This window comes from Buteo buteo, chromosome 2, assembly GCF_964188355.1.
Source record: "Buteo buteo chromosome 2, bButBut1.hap1.1, whole genome shotgun sequence".
Lineage (NCBI taxonomy): Eukaryota > Metazoa > Chordata > Aves > Accipitriformes > Accipitridae > Buteo > Buteo buteo.
Genome location: NC_134172.1, coordinates 54,008,184 through 54,031,149, shown reverse-complemented (window position 1 = coordinate 54,031,149; position 22,966 = coordinate 54,008,184). Strand labels below are relative to the sequence as shown.

General features: G+C 39.3%; 1 protein-coding gene across 1 annotated transcript in view; it reads right to left on the bottom strand.

Annotated features, from left to right (window-relative positions):
* Positions 1 to 22,966, bottom strand: part of CNTNAP2 (contactin associated protein 2) — a 1,269,587-nt gene that overhangs the window by 247,048 nt on the left and 999,573 nt on the right. The gene's annotated exons all lie outside the window — the stretch shown is intronic.

Sequence of the window (22,966 nt, the reverse complement as noted above, 5' to 3'; positions counted from 1 at the left end):
TCAGATTAAATGATTCTAAAAATCCCTTCTGGCTTTATAATCTACTTTGCAAATAAAACAAAAGATATTGGCTACCCTTGAAAACTACTTGGAAGCTTTAGCGCTGCATAACATGACTGATTTTCCACTTGTACCTGCTATTTAATTTATAAGATGGATACTCCATCATTTCTCTGCAAACAGCACTGGATTCTTTTTTGCTTTTGGAAGTGGATCTTAGGGCTGCTATTTTCATGCAGTGCCACATTACCAGAGTTTGGCCTTTGAGAGGCTCCTTTTCTTCTCATGTTTCACTGTCATAATTTTATCACTGTCCAGTGAACATACATGCTCCACAACACATGGCACTGCCAAGCCATGCAGCTGCACAAAGACCTCTCCTCAGCCTGCTTAGCTTGCAGGTACCTATCAATTCCCGGTCAAAATTTGCTTCCTCCATTAGTCCCAAAGAAACAGAATAATTTAGAGTAGAAGGGCCATCTGGAGGTCATTTACTCCAAACAGCTGCTCAAAGCAGTGCTAATTTCAAACTTAGATCAGAACACTCATAGACTTGAAAAATCTCTAGAGACTGGGATTCCGCATCCCTTCCAGGCAGCTTGCTGCAACGGCTAACTACTCTCACAGTGAAGTATTTTTTCCTTACGGTCAGCTGGAATTCCTTCTGCTGTAATTTATGCCCATTGCCTCCTAGACTTCCACTGCCCACCTTAGAAAAGTCTGTCCGTGCCTTCTCTAAACCCAGCCCTTATGTAATGGAAGACAGCAAGTAGGTCCCCCCTTAGCTTTCTCTTCTTCAGCCTGAACAAGCCCAACTTTTTCTACTTGTACATTATCTGCTCCATGCTCCAAACCATTTCATGGCCCTACCATCAGACTTGCTCCAGTTTGTAAATGACTTCTTGTGCTGACGAGCCCCAAACTGGATTGTTAAACTACATAAAGATGCTGCCAGGCCACTTGTCCAGCCTGTAAAGCTTCCCCTGAGTGACAGCCATACTCTCTAGCAAATTGACCACTCTGGTATTACCTGTGAAAAGGCTAAGAGTCCATTCTGTCCCACTGTTTTTAACATAAACAGTAATTAGTATTAGCTCTGATACCAATCCCTGAGGAGCACCACTGACCACCAGTGGACCCTGAACCACTGGCTGTCATTCTTTGAGCTTGGCTATCCAGCCAGTTTTCCACTCATCTCGTAGACCAAAAGACTGATGATTTTCAGGCAAGAAAGACTGGCATGAGATTACTCTCCTTTTTCAGTTTCAGATATTTACAACTGATCTGACAGATTCTTTGGTGTTTGAAGAGTCCTAGGTTTTCACATGCAACATTTTCTCCCATTTTACTTTTCCTGTGACTGTTGTCATGTTCTGTTTGGCAGCATTAATCCTATAAATCCAATTAGATTAGAATGTATATGTAACTCTCAAAGTTATGTTAAGTGAGTGCCTTTTCCCAGTATGTTTTTCCTACAAGGGAATGACTTAACCAAGATTTTTGTGTGGCTCGTTGTTATCAATGTTTTGAAGTTTTTCCATTAATATGAACTCAGATAGACCTACTGGTGTCTAGCTTTTAACTTTCCATCTGCACTAAAAGTGTGAGAAAAGGCCACTAAAATAAGTTTTAAAAGCCCTTGCAGGATATACAGTAACTGAGGGGTTTTTTTAGGTATTTGTGTTATACAAATAAAGACATTTAGCATTCACTTAAACTTGTAATCTATTTCACCTTGATATTAATGGAAATATTTTTAGAAATATGCTCAGTTTGTGCTAAATAATACAAAGACTTGATATTTCTCTGCCTGGGTCACATAAGATGATCTCTGAATTGGATGCATTTGCACTTGTATCCACAGAATTGCTGTTTAACCTATAGTTAGGCTCCAACATATCCCATTCCACCACCAAACAAGGATGCAATTTGAGAGAAGTTTTTATATTTTGGACTGACTGTGCACAACCCACTGCTAGTTTGTAGATAGTGATCGACCTTTAGAGAGAAACTGGAAAAAAAAATAATATTGATGGCCAGAAAGAAACACTAAAACCAACTGTATAGTGTGGACTTACTGGGTGAGGTCCAAAAGGATCTGCAAGCTGTGAGCCTGTTAATGAGTAACTTATAAAATTGATTGCATGTTCTGTTATCAAATGTATACTTTATTTATGACTTACTGTGTTCCCCTGTGTCTTATCAGCAGTGACCATGCCCCCAGCTGCTGTCACTTTTTCATGTCTTAAACTCTGCCAGTCTCTGGAAAAATAGAGGTATTGTACAATCTGACCTAACAGAACTGGCTGCTGTGAGTCTGCTTTATTGATGGATGATCTGAACAAACTACTACCAGGGAAATCCTGGCTTCAGACTGGACATATTTATTTCAGAAAGAGAAACAGACTGGAGGATGGGCATGGAGTGAAGCAGTAAAAAGTAGTTTTGCATCATAATGCAGAGTTTTTCAGTTATTCCCAAGAAAAAAAAAACATTCCTCCATCAGTTTAGTTCAGTGCTTCTCCAGCTGTGAATCACGTACTCTTCTTGAGATATTTGGAGCTGAGTATGAAGCAGAATACACTCTTATCTGTGAGCTATCTTGTGATAAGGCACGAAGAAACAATAATTGTGAATGAGCTGGAAACTAAACTCATCCAGAAGAACAACTTTATTTGCCATTTTGTATATAAGCCATTACAAACTGCTCAGATCTATCATAGAGTAAGACTAGCTTTAAGACTCCTAGTACCAGATCAGACATAGTGCAAATGCATGACGGAAAAGGTACCGATTTGGTATGAACTCACTCTGATGGTTCAAATTTGTTCCAAAGGCAATGATGGATTAACTTTGTATAGGCAGGCTTTATGCTACATCCAGTATTGTCTGCCTATGCAACACTAACTTTGCACCAGCTAACGTACCACCTGACATCTGTTCTCCTGCAGGTGACATCAGGTCAGCATAAGTACTTGGAACTGTTAACTTCATTATCACCTTCTCCAAAAAATTTAAAAGGGATTCAGTGATGTTCACCTGCCTGAACTAGATCAAATATACATTTCTGGTTCAGCCAGTTCTGCACAGATCCGATATGAATGACTGTGAAACAGCTATAGACCTACTCTCTGTGAGGTTTCCACATTCCTTGATCAGAAACAGACAGCAGCATTGATTATGGCAAACTAGCAGGTTTGGTAAATGATCTGTGACACAAAGTACAGTTAAAGCTCATGTCTATAGTTCCAGAAGCATGCCAGATGTTTATTGAAACTTTTGACTGACAATATAATAAAGAGACAACTACTTAAGCCAACACTTTTCTGGGAAAATGCAATGGTGTATTATCTTTATCATGCAAGATGCCAAACAGTAATACTATACTATACTATACTATTACAACTTTACATTTTGGGTTTGTGAGCTAATAGTTTTGAAAGAAATGCTCAGATTGTTGTGATGCAGTATTTCCTTAGAGACCTATAAGAAGCAACAAAGAAATTTGCTCTTTGCCTTAATCTTTCAATACAGCATTTACTTTTGGTGTAGAGGTAGTCCCAGAATGAACACTGTCACTTTAATCAGTGAGAAATGGGACCTGCCACTGAGGAGACGAAACATCGCAGGCAAAATCAAGATTTTCTTTTTGGGGAAAGGGCATGGGCAGAATATACACATGCACAACTTACATCCTTTATAAAAGGTATTGGAATTATTTTTCTCTGAGATCTCTACAGCCAACCATTCACAATGGTTTTCTGCAAATGGAATTTTGAGACATTTCAAATGAGGCACTGGTTCCCTCCATGCTTCAAGGGAGATGACACAAATATCTGCACAATGACTTATGGCATGTTTCTGACATCTGATGAGTTCCACCAGACTGAACATCTCTGCATCACTGAAGCATTCAAGATAGGTTATAGCAAAAGATCAAGCTCTTTGGAAGAGACAATGTTTTCTTCTTTGTGCTACAATAAAGAATATAGATGGAACATAATATATACATTTTTCTGTACATTGTCCAGAAAACTGGCAAAATCTAACACTACACTGTTATTTATAAAAATAGTAGGAAATAAAATTTTTAATTAAGGGACACGAGTGAAACATGAAAACATGCATTTGAATATATAACTACTAAAAATATGGTAGCTTGAATGATAATTAACTGACAATTAATATAGGGATTACTGTTCAACTAATGTCTGCTGGACAATTATTGCCCTAGCTGCTCAGTCCTTTGGTCACTACACTTCAGAATTCAGAGAAGTTATCATTTTCATAGTTGTTACCAATTGCTGGGATTCAATTGTGAAGAGACCTATAATGGGCTCACACCAAACTTGAAACAAATGAAAACATTTGGTCAAAATAAAATTATGATCCATATGGTTCTAGGTGTGTTGGGGAATAAGTTGATGGCTAGGAAGTTCTCTCTGATAAAGCAGAGCATTCCTTCAAACCTTTGTTAAAAAAGTGTTTCTTTTATTTTCTTTTTGAATTCTGCATCTACATCCAAATACTCCCTTTTATCTGCCTCATCTCACTTTTACCTCTTTTTTTTTCTTTTTTTTTCTGTAAGGGATTTTTTTTAGTCGGAGAGAGATGAGGAGTAAAGAGGAGAAAGGTGGTGCATAAAAACAAGGGAGTCCCAAATAGTCTTAGCTCTCTGCTTATCTATTTAGTAAACCTTACAAGATGGTGACAGAATCAAAACCAAAATGAATTAATTCGATAACAAAAGAAACTCCCTGTGTCTTATTAAATTTATGTATGGAGTATTACCATGTTCATAAATGAGGCAGATAAAACAAGCTAGCTCAATGGATTCCAATATGTAGCAGTGTGTAGGTATGTATGCATATATATAAAAAAATATATGTATGTACCATGTATACATGTATATGCATATCTAGCTATGTATGTAGATGTAGATGTGTATGTAGACACTTATCTTTTTAGCATATGCATGTTTCTGATTTATTTTATTTCACTTTATCAGGTAATGTAGTCTATTTTATTAGGCAAGAAATATTTTTCATTCCGGTAATTCTGCATTGCGTAATAGCATCTGTCTGTCTTTCTATTCTGGCAGCCCTGTAGTGACCAGTACAATAGCTGACAGCACAGTGAATGGCATTTCAGTTACAATGTTCAGCATGAACAACAGAAGAGTAAACCAATTTTCTAAAAACTTGTCCCACCACACCTCCACCAGCCCAGCTCAATGCCCATCTGGAGCACTTGCATAACAGAGGAGAGAAATGCTTGTACTTCAATGAATTCATTTTAATTCCTTGTTTCACGAAGCTGCCCAGAAAGAACTGAAAATCAATACAAGATAGCTCTGCAGTAGGTATTATGACTTCAGACTCCAATTACTTTTAATAACTTAAATAACAGCAGCAACGAGGAAACACAAAAATCTCTCTAACAATTCCCAGGCCTCTCAAACTGAGGACTTGCTTTTGTGCATTGAGCCCCAGCACAATGTGATTTTAATTCTGGTGTTCAGCAAGGCTCAATATTTTGATAAATTTCTGTCAGACATGCACTGTGTTGGCTATCACAGGCGAAAATCCTATTACTTAACTGATTTAAAAGTCCACTACAAATTAAGCTTCAGAAAAACATGCCTATCCTACACATTGCTGAGTAGGGATGGATGCAAAGCACAAATACAAGCCAAGGAACTCTCTGTATCAGGAAAAGCTGGAAGAGTTGGGGCAACCATAAGTGAAATCTGAGTCAACAATGCCATAAAAAACACAAACACCCTACACATGGGTAGAAACAAAAGACAGCTTCACAGAGATATGTAGTAATTCTTTCTGTTTCAACCTTTGGACACTTCATTACAAAAAAACCCTCAAAACCAACAACTAACAAAAGGAGAGAGAGGGGAAAGGAGGCAAGGGGGAAGGGAGAGGTCAACTGGAGAGGAACCAGTGGATAGCAATGAGAATAATCAGAGGTCCAGAAAACATGACTTAGACAGAAGACCAAATTATTGGTCAGTATTTAGCTTAAGGAAGAAAAGACTAAGGGACACAGTAACAGTTTCTGTTTGCAAAACAGACTTCTGCAAAGCCCGGGAGAGCAGTCTGTATTGCCTTCATGCAGTGGGGCAGGCAAAAAATTAAACTGGAGCAAGGAAAATCCAGGTAAGACCTCGGTGAAACTGTCCATTAGGACAGTGAAGTCCTGGAACAGGTGAGCTGGGGAGGCTATGGAGCACCCACGCCAGTGATGAGCTCTAATATCAGGTCAGAGAAATAGCTGTCAGGAAAGACAAAGGAGCAGCTGTCACTAGAGGAACTAGATGAGCTCTTAAAGGTCTTTCCAACATTACTGTTCTGTACCTTGTTACCATACTGTAGCATGAAACAAAGTGGGGAAAACACATAACTCATTAAACTAGTGAAATTCTTGCCTGCTTGTTTTGTTCTTGCTTAAATACTTATTGACTGACTGATAACAGAAGTATGTAGATTTGAATGATAGATGTTCACTTTAACTTATCAACAAATAAAATTTTCCAGCTGGGATTTAGATCCAGATGTCACCACAAAGCCTATCACATAATCCCTCAGTTCAGCTATGTTAAGCAGACTTGAAGCAGATCCAGAGCTGTCTAGTCTTGAGGCTTCTGCCCCTTCCTGCAAAGCTTGAGACACATTGGCTTGTTTGTGGCTTTGCTTTCTTTGCTAACTGGCATTCGATACTACTCATTAGCCTTCTATTCATTATTTACTGATGATGGATGGGTGACCTTTGACCAAAACCGGTCACAATAAATATCAGCATCATGACAGACCTGGTCTTTGCACTGCCTAACATGCTGCCACGAGAAAGAAAAAACTCCTTTCCGTCTTGGGAAATCAGTTTTTAGCATAAAACCTTGTTCCTGACTCATGCTACATTAGGGAATAAAAACACCTATGTCATGCACTAAGCTCTTTCCATTTCATCCATTGGTAAATTGGTGGAAAAGGTGACCAAAATACAAAAGGCAGTAACTGATTTCATATGAATATCTGAGTCAGTGAGGGTCATGAGAACAACCTTGGAGACTGTGCTCGTGCATGTTCATAATTTGTCTGAGATGGCATCCTCTTTGCCAGGGGCCAGCTCCACCTAGCCACTCAGCCTTCCCAGCACTGATCAGAAACATTTTTGTAATGGGATTCCTATTCAGCAGTAAGAATTAGAGGCTACCTGACCAACATACCTTCCCCCGCCAACGGCCCCCCCCCCCCAATCAAACCTTTCAGAGTCCTATTTAGAATTCAGAGAAAACAGACCAGTTTTTCAATTAATGCATTATGTATGTGTTAAATGGCACATGGAAATTCTATTACATTTCTAGCACCTTATTTAGGTTTCAGCAGTTTAAAAAGCTATTCCTTCTAGAAAAGGTACAATAAACTTAAACATGCACACATATTTATATGTGCATTATTACTATTGCCTTGCAGTCTAGTGTTTATAATGCTGAGTCTCTCCTAACCACCACTGAAATTACAATAAGACTGAAGCCCACAGCCGTGCTGTAAGCTTTGATTTAGCAAGTGCTTAGACAGAGACTTAGAGACCACAGGAGGGCTCCCACTGGTTTTGAAGAGCTTTGTATCAGACCCTGGTGTCAACTGTCCTTACAAAACAGGGAATGAGGCTGGGCAGAAGTGACTGAAATGATCTTACCTGTATTTCTTGTTCTGTGATGAGCTGCCCTGTGGAATTCCTTAGTTTCATTACTTAGAGGACAAGGTAGTCTGAGACAATGTCCTGGTTTCAGCTGGGATAGAGTTAACTGTCTTCCTAGTAGCTGGTACAGTGCTATGTTTTGAGTTCAGTGTGAGAAGAATGTTGATAACACACTGATGTTTTCAGTTGTTGCTAAGTAGTGTTTAGACTAAAGTCAAGGATTTTTCAGCTTCTCATGCCCAGCCAGCAAGAAAGCTGGAGGGGCACAAGAAGTTGGCACAGGACAGGGAAGCTGACCCAAACTGCCCAACGGTGTATTCCATACCATGGGACGTCCCATCTAGTATAGGAACTGGGAAGTGGGGGTGGAGGATCGCTGCTCGGGGACTAGCTGGGTGTCAGTCGGTGGGTGGTGAGCAATTGCACTGCACATCATTTTTACATTCCAATCCTTTTATTACTACTGTTGTCATTTTATTAGTGTTATCATTATCATTATTAGTTTCTTCTTTTCTGTTCTATTAAACCGTTCTTAACCCACGAGTTTTACTTCTCTTTCCGATTTTCTCCCTCATCCTACTGGATGGGGGGGGGAGTGAGTGAGAGGCTGCGTGGTGCTTAGTTGCTGGCTGGGGTTAAACCATGACAGACAAACCGTCCCCAGCAGAGTGTTTTTACACCACCTAGAACAACAGATTGCAATGTATTATCACAGAATAAGCTGTAGCTCATAACTTAGCAGGAGATTGGACCTGATGACCAACCCAAACTATCCTCGAGTCCTATGACAACAGTAGAATTGGCCTTAATATATTTTCTTGGAATGTTGTAGTACCTCTTGCTGCAAACTCTTCCCTGTATATGTGCTATTTATCATTAATGGTTTGGAATTACTGAATGACATAGCATAGACAAATATCATTTGCTGTCTGTTTCATTTCTGTATTATTAGCCCATCATTCCTGAAATATTGTATTTTACTTCACCAAAGACAGACCATTCGGATTTATTCTTTATGCAGAAATTCCTAGACTACCTTCTTCTCTTACTACTTAATTACCAAATTGAATTATTGCATTTCTGAACATGGCACAGTTTATGATTCTTTCTTTCCTGAAGTCTTTCTCCTCAATATTTTCAAATTAATCATTTATGAAGGCCATTGCAGTGTTTAAGTCTTAACAGAACCAAATCTACTACAATTTTAGGGTTTATAACATATTTTAAAAATAAATGATGTCAATCAGAATGACAGGAGCATGCAGTTAGCTGTGCCCTCAGGATAAAAAACTCTCCAAACAATCAGCAACCATGCCATAGAGACTGCACGGGGACTGGGTAAAAGAATAAAATCCACTTTGCCTTGCCCTCAACAAAATGTTATGAAAATTAATACAGTAGTATAAAGGTAGAAACAAACCAAAACCCAACATAAAATCAAAGAGAAGAGAAAAAAACAAGGGCATACATGACAAGTTGAAATATGAAAGGCTAGAGACAAAAAAATAACTAAGCTATGGCAGAAATGGATCATAGGTTATTGTCATAGCACTTGATGTGTAAAAATGTTAAAAACAATAATCCAACCAACTCCAATGTTTCCAATTCTGCATTTCATATTAATGGAGGAAAATATTATATAATCCAGTTTGTAGTCAGAGTGCTGAATGCTTTGCAGAATGCATTTTCCTACAGTAACTGTGTGCATTGGGAGTATGCATACTATTCCAGTCCTTACACCCTACTTTAAAGGAGAGTTAGTGTTTAGGGTCTTGAACAGGTGACATGATGGTCCTCAAAGATGTATTTTGGCCCATTCTTTGTCCCTAAACCACTGTGCATGAAGTTCACATTTATTTCTGAAAAGGACTATCACAAGCCTTATACCTTGCTCTTAGTCTCGCTTAAACTCTATTCTGGATAAGCTGCACTTACTCTCAGGGGCATAGCACTGGACTGCTGCAGAGGGGTGAACTTCACAATCACAATACCTTAATTGTTCATTATGAGTTCCTGTCCTGCCAGAAAAGGGCTGCAAAAGTAGACAAAATGCTGGTCCAAAATGAGAGATAAGTCCTTACAAGTTGTGCAATGCATTTATTTCTTTGTGTCTCCAGTTCTGTGTTCATAAGTCACTGTACAGGATGACTGAATACACAACAGCTACAAAGGTTTTAGAGTTCTTTTTGAGTGAAAGACAATGAGTACAGAAAATTCAAAGTATTGTTAATTGAATATGCAAATGCTTTTTGAGGAAGAAGTTAGTGTATGCTATTCTTGCAACATCCTAAATTTTATTGTTCGAAATGCCTACAGACTTTCTGCTGGTATGAAGATAATCTTTTCTCTCTGGTATTTAGAAGAAACAGAAATTATTTGCTTCATTTATAACTACAAATGATTTAAAACTGAGTGGATGAACTTCTCTTGTTTTGTAAAACTTTGCTAACTTTTTTCCACTTGTTTTATTGTCTTGCTTCTTAAAATATGTACGGAGGTATTATGCTCTTTTCTCCCTTTTCAGTTCAGTAACTCCATCTGGCATTTGTAGTGATCAGTCTAGCATGTCCAATCAAAAAAGGGCTCTTGCAATGCTTTGATCAATGGATATTTGAATATATCAACATATATTGTACATAACTGACTTGTTTTCTGGTACTTAATGTCTCAGTAACTGCAAAGATTTTATTGTACTGATGTTCAACGCAGATGCTGAGATGGGGGTAAAATGACCCAGATTCTACTAGACACTTACCCCAGCATTAATATGGAATAATCTTTCAGAAGATTCAAATGTAAGTGATTGCAGACTCTTCTTGGGTAATTTTATGACAGAACTCTGCCATGAAGGAAGTGCTCCTGGAAGAGCAATAAACCTTGAAGAATGAATAATAAAATCTCTAAATATGACACATGCCATTAGCTCTTTGCTTCATGTTTATCAAGTTTGGTTCCAAAATATTATTGTGACTACTATTGAAATTACTGTCAGGTGCAAAATATTATCGCAGTGCTTCCATTTTATAAGCACAGTTGAAACAACAATGAACTCATTTTTCCTTTTTCTGGGGATAGTCTTTTTCCAAGATTACAAAGCACCTTCAAATCTTTTCAAGTGGTCACAATTCCTCCTTCTCTCTTTCTTTTGGTTGCAACTGCTTTAGTAAATATCATACTGTTCTTGTCACTTGTAGGTTTTTTTTTTCTTTCACTAGAAGTCTCACTTTTCTCTATACATTTGCTATTAGAAGTATTAGAAGGGCTACTAGCTAATTCTTTGATCTATGCAGAAAAAAAATATTTCACAAATCTAGATGATTTTTAAAGCAGCTTTATATGAAAATTGTAATGACTAGCACAGTCTTATTTTCTCATTTTCAATCATTTGGTTGATTTCTCTTTATCAACACGAAAACTTTGTGACTCAGCAGCAGCCAGTATTGAAGAGGGCTCAAGTGTCCAAGATAGCTAAGGCACTACAAGTTTTGTGAAACCCAGCCAGGAGAAGAGGGATACAAAGTTATCCCTGTATCGGGGGGAAAAAACTAATGGGCCATTATAACTTCTACTGGATATCAAGCATCTTTCCTATCAGTAGATGCTTAGCAACATATTAATAATTTTGTGCTTGCCTCCAGATTTATCACAGGAAATGCGGTGAGGACGTAGACCTATAATAGATTAATAATATATGACACAATCCCATCCATTAATTGCACTGTTCACAGAATTGTCTGTTAATTACTATTCATCTATTATTGATGCATTCATTTGTTACCTTTTGGAAATCAGACCACAAAATCTTGACTAACATTTCACCTAACATGTCTTTCCTGAAGAACAATAGGATTACTTGGACAGCATGGCATTAAGTTCAGATGTAGCAGAATACAAGAGATGTAAGGAATAGGATGCAATCTGAAAATATTTTTACTTGTGTTATGGACAAATACTTTCTTATCCTTGCAGATAAAGCATACAACCCTTTAAAAAAATCAACCCTTCAGCATAATGATTATCTGGACAATTATAAGTAAGCACTAAAAAATGAATATTAGAAAGCAAGCTGTCAACAAAGAACACCACAGCATGTACATACAATACTTCAGGTCTTGCAACGGCAACCTGCATAGTAACCACTAGTAACCTCTTACGGTAATTAAAACACAAATGTTGATTCTCACTACTGATAAAATCTATTTCACCTTGGCTTCTAAAACCAAGTCTTCTTAGACTTTCACTGATGCAACAGCCTTATTCAAAGTTATGTACTTTTGTCTGAAGTATTACAAAGGCAAAGAAATGCTCCAAAGTATGATTTTTTCTCACTTTCTTTCCCCTCATGCGGCCCAGATGCAGGCTTTGGGCCAACCTGACTGTCCTGGTTTCAGCTGGGATAGAGTTAACTGTCTTCCTAGTAGCTGGTACAGTGCTATGTTTTGAGTTCAGTATGTGAAGAATGTTGATAACACTGATGTTTTCAGTTGTTGCTCAGTAGTGTTTAGACTATGGTCGGGGATTTTTCAGCTTCTCATGCCCAGCCAGGGCACCTGACCCAAACTGGCCAACAGTGTATTCCATACCATGGGACGTCCCATCTAGCTTAGGAACTGGGAAGGGGGGGGCAGGGACGCTCGGGGCCTGGCTGGGTGTCGGTCGGCGGGTGGTGAGCAATTGCCCTACGCATCATTTGTACATTTCATTCCTTTTATTGCTACTGTTGTCATTTTATTAGTGTTATCATCATCATTATTAGTTTCTTCTTTTCTGTTCTATTAAACCGTTCTTATCTCAACCCAGGAGTTTTACTTCTTTTCCTGATTTTCTCCCCCATCCCACTGGATGGGGGGGAGTGAGTGAGCGGCTGCGTGGTGCTTAGTTGCTGGCTGGGGTTAAACCACGACACTGACAGAACAAGCTCTCAGGACTTGTCTGGGTTTGCCTGGGCCTCAGCTGGTTGTAGCTTGGTTAACAGCTGTCAGTGGCCACCTGAGTGAGCACTAGCTCACTTACTCTGCACTGCAAGCTGAGTTGGGGTGCACAGGCACTGCCCATTATATACCCTTCACTGTGCCTTAGCTGCAAAATGGTGTTTTATGTAGGGAGAAAAGATGAGGCTTCTTATTCCCATGTATGAGATGGAGTCCTAATTAAGATAGACTTCTTTAGCTATAGTCCTTTGTCTGTAGCTAGCTAACTTTTCTATGTCTGCCCTCCAACAAGGAGACCACAGCCATGCATCTGAAACTAAAGTCATTACTCATTGAAGTTTTCTACCTCCCCCTGGATCAAAAGTCAAACCTCTATCCCATTCTTTTTTATTTTTCAATTTTCTTCTTTAATTGTAGCTGTTACCATTTCCTTGCTGGATAAAATTATTACTTTTATTTTAGCAGCTGGCTTCCTACTCTGTGATCTACTGATGAACTATTTTTTCACTTTGTTCCCCTTTTTTTCCTTCCTGTCTGCACATGGCGGTCCCTTTTACCATCTTATTTTTAAAGACTAATTTAGTTCTACCATGTTCTAACTTTTTTGATTTAACCTTTCTTTTTCCATTCACCTCTAACCTTTATCCATTTCTATCTTACTTTTCAAGGAAGACTGTGTGATCAAACTATACCTTTTCATCTCACACTATTTCTGATGTGCTGTTTAATAGCCTTGTTTCTCTTTTGAATCATACATGCTGATACAGAACTTATGTTCCAGTATACTGTATACATATTAAATTTCCATGAGGTCATTTTTGTAGGAAGAAATATTAAAAGCTTTGCTGATTTTCAGTGCCATCTAGTTGTTCTTCTGGATGTTTGATGGGACCCACCAGAGCAACAAGATTAGTGAATGGCAGAAGATTTTCTCAGTATGAAAGAACCTTGTCAAATTAAACATACATAATTTATAAGAAAGATTTTCTTTGTTGCTCAGAACTAACAATTTCACGCATCTACAAAGTTTCCATTCCTACATTATCAGAGTATGCATTTGAGATATATGAGTGATTAGAGCTTGAATAACAGTTTGTCTTAAAGATGTTTTGTATGCACCGTTGGTGACAAGTTCTCAAAGAAATGAATCACTAAATATGCTAGACAGGCACAGTGGATACAGTCACATTAAATTCTCTTAAGAATCAGATAAAGAGTAGGATTTCATCCTGGAATAGGCAAGGTTTCTAGGATTAGGATGCACAGATCAAACTGGGAGAAGAAATAATGTGGAAGAGAATTTTCTGCAGGTAGGACTGACAAAGAAGCCTAACTTCTAACACCCTCTAGCAATGAAAATGGTGAATTGTTTTGGGAAACTTCTATCTTTTCATGATATGGAGCTTCTCTTTCTGTTGCATGAAAAGATATCATGATACCTTGCTTTTTACCTTACCAGGAAGGTAAAATTACTGTCTCACTCTACAGGGAGCTGTTAGTAAGGAACTGTTTTGTGGGCAGCTAACTTATTTCTTGTCAACAGTACAGGTTTTCTAGCTCCTCAGAAATTAGGGATATGGTAAGTGGTCCCAGGAGAAAGGTATTAGTGTAAAAGCAAGGGCAGGAGCACCACCTCCTACTTGATGTTATATTTCAAAGCCTGTAATTAAACTATTTTTACATGTGGGCTTTTAAACTGAAACTAGATCACACCAAAATCTGATGTTCCTGGGACTCAGCTTCCTAATAGCTTCTTCTCATGCTATTTCTCTTTCCTCCACATTAAACAATGGCATGTTTTGAGACAGAAACCAACAGGACTTCAACTTTTTCCCTGGATGTTAAGTGTTTTCTCCTGCAACCCCATAGAGTCTAGAGATTATTTCAATTTAACAAAACAGTTTCTTTTGGGAAGAAAGGGAAAGGGGAATGAATGTTTCCTTGATCACTCTTCCTCATGTGCATTTTTCAGCTGGGCATATTCTTGAAAACCTAGTTAGAATCAAGTATTAATGCTTAAAGTAACATACCAAGAAAATGCTAGGGTTTTCATCATATGCTAACCTTTAACAGACTAAACCTCTATGGTCTTACTGTGACAAACTCAAATATGGCTGGGGAAGATGATGCAAACTCCCCCTCCCTCATTTGATACTCTCTGCACAAATGCAACCCTGGCTTCTGGCCACACAGCTAAAGGGCCATGAAGCAGGGCCACAGCAGGAGTTTATAAGCTCTCTTTTTACACGTGCCACTGTATAAAAATATGAAGCCTGTATTCATGCAACTAACAAAAATAAAAATGCCAAAACTCTCCAGGTTTTTTAGAAGTACTGCATAAATACATTGCAGGAATGGATGAAGGGACTATGGTTAAAGGGGATGCTGTACAGTTACCCTTTGTCATGTGTCCACACCCAGAGGAAGCTACAGGCAAATTAGTACTTGCCCCAGACTCAGGAAATTTTTGCTCTTTATCAGCTCTCTCCCCTTGTGCTTATGTCTTTAATCCACTTTTTTTGGTTGACAACTGCTCCTGGACCTGCTCGATCCACCACTAATAGTATGTTAAGATAAATGTTAAGGGGGGGGGGTCAGTTTGCAACTTTAATGCAGTTTTGCCTCTTACTGCTCTCATGGGACTACAAAGTACAATGTAAGATAACTCATGACTAAGGCTTGGCAGGTATGCAATTCTAATATTTTCCTGACTTCCATGGAGATGCTATCAGTTCCTAACAGCACTATAAGCAGATGGTTAATTGTTACAAAGCTGCATACTGTTAATTTTGAAACTTGCATATGCTACCATTTTCAGGGCAACATGTGGCTTAAAGGAATCATAGAGCATTTATAATAATGTCAAGAAAAGAACAGTAAAAAAAATTTCTTAAAATGCATTGGGCTATTTTGAGTCACATTTCTGCTTTTTGTGGCACAGCTTTTCAAAGATGATAAAACATATTGAACCTTTCTAGCGAATGAAGACAGTCCCATAGGCTACTGTGAGGTGCTGCTGAATATTTAAAGAGCTGGCATTCTCTTACTAGGAACTTTTCACTTTCTCTTCTATGAGAAATGAGCCACCAACATGCAACTTCTCATTTTTTCTTTAAAATCCTGGGGATTTTTTGCTTTTAGTACTGTACAGTCTGCCTTTTAAGATTATCCAACACCATAATTTAACATCCTAAACCAGATCACTGGAAGGGTAAGACTTTTTTTTTTTTTTTTTTTCAGGCATGCTACTAATGGCATGTTAAAAGAATGCATTTGTAAGCCCTCCAAATTTTTGACGCTACATCTTCAAGAATTAAATATTGTTTTCCTTGTTTCCATTGAGTTTTCTAACTAAATACTAAGCATGGATAGAATGGCTTGATAAACCCCGTCAGTATAACTCATTGTTGGGTCAATATTTACAATTCCTCAATTCATATTAATAACCTCAGATTTTCTCCACCTCTCAGCTTGGTGTTTCAGTCTACCAGTTTCATTCTAATTCCTCACAACTGTAACAATCCATACTAACAATATCACTGCCAAAGTATTTCAGTAACAGTAAAAACTCTCCACTTTGGTTTTCCAAGAATCATTCAGTGATGTAATTTTAAATTTAAACTCAGCACACAAACATATACTTTGCTGTATTTATTTTACAGCTGAAGTCATGAGTAATTTCCAAGATAATTAAAATTGTCAGCAAACAAATGACACTAGAAAATTATTGCATTTAAATAAAAAAACAATAGTCCTATACAAATTTTTACTATATAGGACTCTAATAAATTTTTCTCATGGTATAAGAGAAGTAGAATAGAAATTGAATTTTGAAGCATTTATATTTGCTCATCTATTTGATGTTATGCCTAGCCTATTAGCAAGAGATGCTCAGGACTGCCTGAATACAATGTGAGTTACATCAGGTGGTTTTCTTCTCACATAATTATAACCTCCCATGCTGAGCAGAAAAAAAATGTATGTGAAGAAGAAGAAAAAAATGTATGTGTCCACCCAAGAAGAAACTGAACAAACCCAAATATTTATGTAAGGGGGGTGGGGGGAATAATTCTTAAAAGTATGTAGAATTGAGTAAAAAAAGAGGAAAATGTTTCAACCTCAGTCAGAAAGCTCAATACAGACAGAGCTTGCAACAATTACAAAAGATAAGACTAAGTAGCTGGCTTGTGTTTTTCCTCCATGTACATGCCTGCTGTCCTTATGTCCTTGCTGGATTTGTATTTCCATCCCTTTAGAATAAATGCTTAGACATTTTATGTATAGAATCTAACCTGTGTGATGACATCTATTCCCAGGTCCTTGGATCCCAAAGTATTGATTAGGAATGTGATGGAAGTCTCCCTTGAATGATGAACTTAAAAGATCTGCTCTTGAAGCATCATTAATCTTTCTAGGCATAGAAATCAGTGTACTGTCACCATCCATTCACTATGACAGGTAAAATGAGTTTTTCCCCCAGCCTTATGGAAAACAAAAATGCTTTTAGAAAATGCACTGTGGTCATGACTCTGATCACAAAAGGGAGCATAATTCATATGTTGTCTAAAGAAGGCTCGGCAAACTCTATTCCTTCAGATTTTATTTTGTGCTCATCTTCATGAACCTTCTCTCTATTCTCAGTACACTTAGAAGAATAGCTAAATTCTTGGAAGAAAAAGCTACTGCTGTCTGTATCCTGGTAATGTAAACTCAAATAATGACCAGTGGGATTTGGACACTGTTGACTGGACTATGAAAATAAGAAGGTATTTCCTCAAAAATTTAAATCAAGACTGATGTTAGCTGGAATAGTTCATAAATAATTTTTCTCCTTCTTCCCAACAGTGAGTGGCAGAGAAACTTAGAGAGAATATATCTAAGACAGGGAAAAAAGTTTCAGAGAATATGCCCTGTCAATTAGTTACAGCTACCATTAATATAAATCTACAGGTTTTAGTTGATTTTCTCTTCTTCTTTAAAAAAAAGGAGAAAACATGTATATCTGCTATAAATGCAAAAGAATAGTAAAGCTATCATACATCATCATTCTCATTGGGTTTTTAGGGGCATTTCTAACAATCTGAGTAAATTATTTATTTTAAAGTGAAGTTGGAAAAGTATCAGGAAAAGAAGGAAAATAAAAATGGTAAAATGAGAAGCATGAAAAAGATATTTAACTATTTACAATTCACTGTACCATAAAAGGTCTTGAACATCCTAAAACATTGCCTCCTGGCCTTTGCCCACACTAGTGAGCCCCATATTAGTGTCAACTGCAAATAAAATGAACGAATTACTTGATAAATTTCCTTCAGTTACAAATAATCACAGACATATCAAAAGGTGTCGCTGAAAAAATAAGCGTAAGTAGAAACATACTTCAGCACTTTTTCTCTATTTCTCCCTACTTTCTTACTCCCAAAATGCTCTTGGAAACAAACAAACAAAAAATCATGTTATATTTTTTGAGACTGATCGGTGTTAGTTTTCTTCTTTTCTCACCCCAGAGTAACTATGTTAAGCCCCTCTAGTTGGCATAGGGTCTGCATGAGACACCTCTACCACTTTAGGATATGTGTGACCTGACTGTCCTCTGATTCCTGATTCTGCAGACTCATTGAGATGTAAATAGAAGTCCCCTTTCAAACAATCAATGGAGATCTCCAAAGGCACCCCTGGTTTCTCCTTCCCCAGTATATTTGCTCCTGTCTCCACCTCCCACCACTTCCAGTTGTATGGTCCTGCTCCAGCTGCAGGTCTCTGTCCCCTGACCTGGGCTGACTCAGTTGTTTGCCTGGTGGCACTGTAGACCAGAACACAAGAATAACTTCAGATAAAAATAACTATTCTCTCCACTGCAAAGAGCTGCTGTTTAACCTGGAGTTATTTCAGTGATGATAAGTCAACAATAATTGACTACATAATTATTACATAGATGTAGGAACCAGAGTTACAGAATACACTCTCTATAATAAGACAGCTGCTGTAGGTAGCATTCCTTGGTGATTAAGAGGTAAAAGGAGGACTTACCACAGCCAAACACCACATCTACAGTTCTTTTCATAAATGGGTGTGTGTCTTCTGCAAACATAACTTTTCTACTAATTTCTCAAGAATTTAAAAGTGCAAAATTTCTATAGCTGTTCAAATAACACATTTAATAACATATTTTATAAACTCTCAACCTCCCCCCAAGTACAGAATATTTGAGGTGTGGGATTTTTAATACTTTGCAAATTAAAAACAAGACCCTAACTTTTTAATGGACTTTAAAAATCTGTAAGCTAGGACTGCAATTGTTATCATATTTTTGACCCATTTCCATCTGGATCCAGAATACACTAACTCATACAATATTAAATGAGCTATATCTACCACTACCATGCCTAGTGCAAAACAACGTTATGGAGTAAGGTGAGATTCACTTAAGGATCTATCAAATTTAACACCAAGCATGTACCATTGCAATTCAGTAATAATGAAAAACAAAGACAGTAATATTTTAGTGGATGACACAGTCTTGCTGAGAAAAATATAAAAATGTTTGCTGTCAGTACATGCTTATATACAACATGAGACTTCGAGAGCTCGAAGCATTTTATTCCGTGTTTATAAAAAAACTGCACAAGATGAACTAGGTACATTTATTGCCACAGAAATCCAGATACCTAGGGTTAAAGTGAAATAATAAGAAAATATAAAAGACAGGAGCATCGATCCAGAGAACATGAGAGAATTCATAATTCTGTAGTTGCAGTGTTAGTCTGTGTCTTTATATGAGAAAAAAAATAATGGAATAACGTAGCTAAAGCCTGATCTTGTTTAAACTTCATGATGGCATCTCATGTGGATCTCAAAAAGTGATAAAATGAATAAAAAATAAATGGTAAGTGTCGTGGTTTTAGCCCAGCCGGTAACAAAGAACCACGCGGCCGCTCGCTCACTCCTCCCTCCCCCCTCCGGTGGGATGGGGGGAAGACGGAGGAGAGAAAAGAAGAAAAAAACCTGGAACCTCGAGGGTTGAGATAAAGGCAGTTTACTGGGACAACACAAAGGAATTACAACAACAACAACGGTACTAATGAACTAGTATACAAAAAGAGTGATGCACAGTGCAACTGCTCACCACCCGGACCCGACGCTCCGCCACTTCCCCCACCGAAAGAAGGATCCACCCCCTCCCCCCCCCGGCCCGCTCCCTATATATATACTGAGCATGATGTCACATGGTATGGAATAGCTCCTTGGCTAGTTCAGGTCAGCTGCCCCGGCTATGCCCCCCACCTCACAGGTTCCTGTAAAAATTAACTCTATCCCAGCTGAACCCAGGACATTATCCACCCCTTATTCTATACCATCTACATCATGCCCAGATCTTACATTTTCCAATCAACCACTACCACTTTCCTTGTCTTATATATATATAAGTATATGAACTTGTTCTCCTCCCCCCTGCACACACACACACACACACACAAATGGTATTCCTTTAGCCTATGGGCTATTCCTCTAACGTGTCCATCGATTTATTTAGTCCATGACTTTGGGACTCCATCTGTTGTAACAGTTCTTCAGGATAAGAGAGATGGTGTGAGATGTTGGGTTGTTGCATGCTGCCTCTGGAACTTGTGGCTAGTACATTTGGTGCAACTCACACCCTTGGTCTACAGGTCGAAGATGTTGATCTTGAGGAAATTGCTGGGTGTCAGTTTAAGTTCTATTGCTGTTGTACTTGGCTCAGTTTTAAAGTCCATGCTGCAGTCATTTGGGTAATTCTTACAGTAATACCCTTGATATGGCATATAGACATAATAGTTACAATGACATGCATTGGCAGGTTATTTAGCAGTTAAATATTATACAGCCCAATTCACTGGCTATTCTCTCCCAAAATCAAATCTCCCTGAGGTACACATCGAACTTCTCCATCCTTCTGCATCACCCACCAGGTGTACCCAGGTCCCTGAGCAAAAACAACTCCTTGAATGGGTTTGCCTCTGCTTGAGGGAGGACTAACCCAGACTGTCTTTCCTAACATACTCCTCATGTGCACTACAGGGACTTTATCCCCTTCTATAGTATGTGGAAGTCTTGGTTGGGCGGGGCCAGCCCGATTGGCGGATCCTCTAGTATTAACTAACCAGGTGGCTTTTGTTAAATGTGTATCCCAGTCTTTGAAAGTTCCACCCCCCATCGCTTTCAATGTAGTTTTCAGCAGTCCATTGTATCGTTCAATTTTTCCAGAGGCCGGTGCGTGATAAGGGATGTGATATACCCACTCAATGCCATGTTCTTTGGCCCAGGTGTCTACGAGGTTGTTTCGGAAATGAGTCCCATTGTCCGACTCAATTCCTTCTGGGGTGCCGTGTTGCCATAAAATTTTCTCTTCAAGGCCCAGGATAGTGTTCTGGGCAGTGGCATGGGACACAGGGTATGTTTCCAGCCATCCAGTGGTTGCTTCCACCATTGTAAGCACATGGCACTTGCCTTGGCGTGTTCGTGGGAGTGTGATATAGTCAATCTGCCAGGCCTCCCACTGTTTATACTTCAGCCATCGCCCCCCATGCGACAGGGGTTTTTGTCGCTTGGCTTGCTTAATTGCAGCACATGTTTCACATTCGTGGATGACCTGTGCAATAGTGTCCATGGTCAAGTCCACCCCTCGATCTCGAGCCCATCTATATGTTGCATCTCTCCCCTGATGGCCTGAGGTATCGTGGGCCCACTGAGCCATAAATAGCTCACCCCTACATTGCCAGTCCAGGTCCACCTGAGACACTTCAATCTTGGCGGCCTGATCTGCCTGCTGATTGTTTTGATGTTCTTCAGTGGCGCGACTCTTGGGTACATGAGCATCTACGTGACGTACTTTTACCACTAGCTTCTCTATCCGAACAGCGATATCTTGCCACAGTGCGGCAGCCCAAATGGGTTTACCTCTGCGTTGCCAGTTGCCCTTCTTCCATTGCTGTAGCCACCCCCATAAGGCATTTGCCACCATCCATGAGTCAGTATAGAGATAGAGCACTGGCCACTTTTCTCTTTCAGCAATGTCTAAAGCTAGCTGGATGGCTTTCACCTCTGCAAACTGGCTTGATTCACCTTCTCCTTCAGCAGTTTCTGCAACTTGTCGTGTAGGACTCCATACAGCAGCCTTCCACCTCCGATGCTTTCCCACGATGCGACAGGACCCATCAGTGAACAGGGCATATTGCCTCTCGTTTTCTGGCAGTTTATTATACAGCGGGGCCTCTTCAGCCCGTGTCACCTCCTCCTCTGGCGATATTCCAAAATCTTTGTCTTCTGGCCAGTCTGTGATCACTTCTAAAATTCCTGGGCAACTGGAGTTTCCTATGCGAGCCCGTTGTGTGATCAGTGCATTCCACTTACTCCACGTGGCATCAGTCGCGTGATGTGTAGAGGAAACTTTCCCTTTGAACATCCAGCCCAGCACTGGCAGTCGGGGTGCTAAGAAGAGCTGTGTTTCAGTACCAACCACTTCTGAAGCGGCTCGAACTCCTTCATATGCTGCTAATATCTCTTTTTCAGTTGGAGTATAGCGAGCTTCGGATCCTCGATATCCCTGACTCCAAAACCCCAGGGGTCGGCCTCGGGTCTCTCCAGGTGCTTTCTGCCAAAGGCTCCAGGTAGGGCCATTCTCCCCAGCTGCAGTGTAGAGCACATTTTTAACATCTTGTCCTGTCCGGACTGGCCCAAGAGCTACTGCATGAACAATCTCCCGCTTAATTTGCTCAAAAGCTTGTCGTTGCTCAGGCCCCCATTTAAAATCGTTCTTCTTCCGGGTAACTTGGTAGAGAGGACTTACAATTTGACTGTAATTTGGAATATGCATTCTCCAAAAACCCACAACACCTAAGAAAGCCTGTGTTTCCTTTTTATTGGTCGGTGAGGACATAGCTGCTATCTTGTTGATCACGTCCGCAGGGATCTGACGACACCCATCTTGCCATTTTACTCCTAAGAACTGGATCTCCTGCGCAGGTCCCTTGACCTTACTTTCTTTTATGGCAAAACCAGCCTTCAAAAGGATTTGGATTATTTTCTTCCCTTTCTCAAAAACTTTTTCTGCTGTGTTGCCCCATACAATGATGTCATCAATATATTGCAGGTGCTCTGGAGCTTCACCTTTTTCTAGTGCAGTCTGGATCAGTCCATGGCAAATAGTGGGGCTGTGTTTCCACCCCTGGGGCAGTCGATTCCAGGTGTACTGGACGCCCCTTCAAGTGAAAGCAAACTGTGGCCTGCACTCTGCTGCCAAAGGAATGGAGAAGAATGCATTAGCAATGTCAATTGTGGCATAC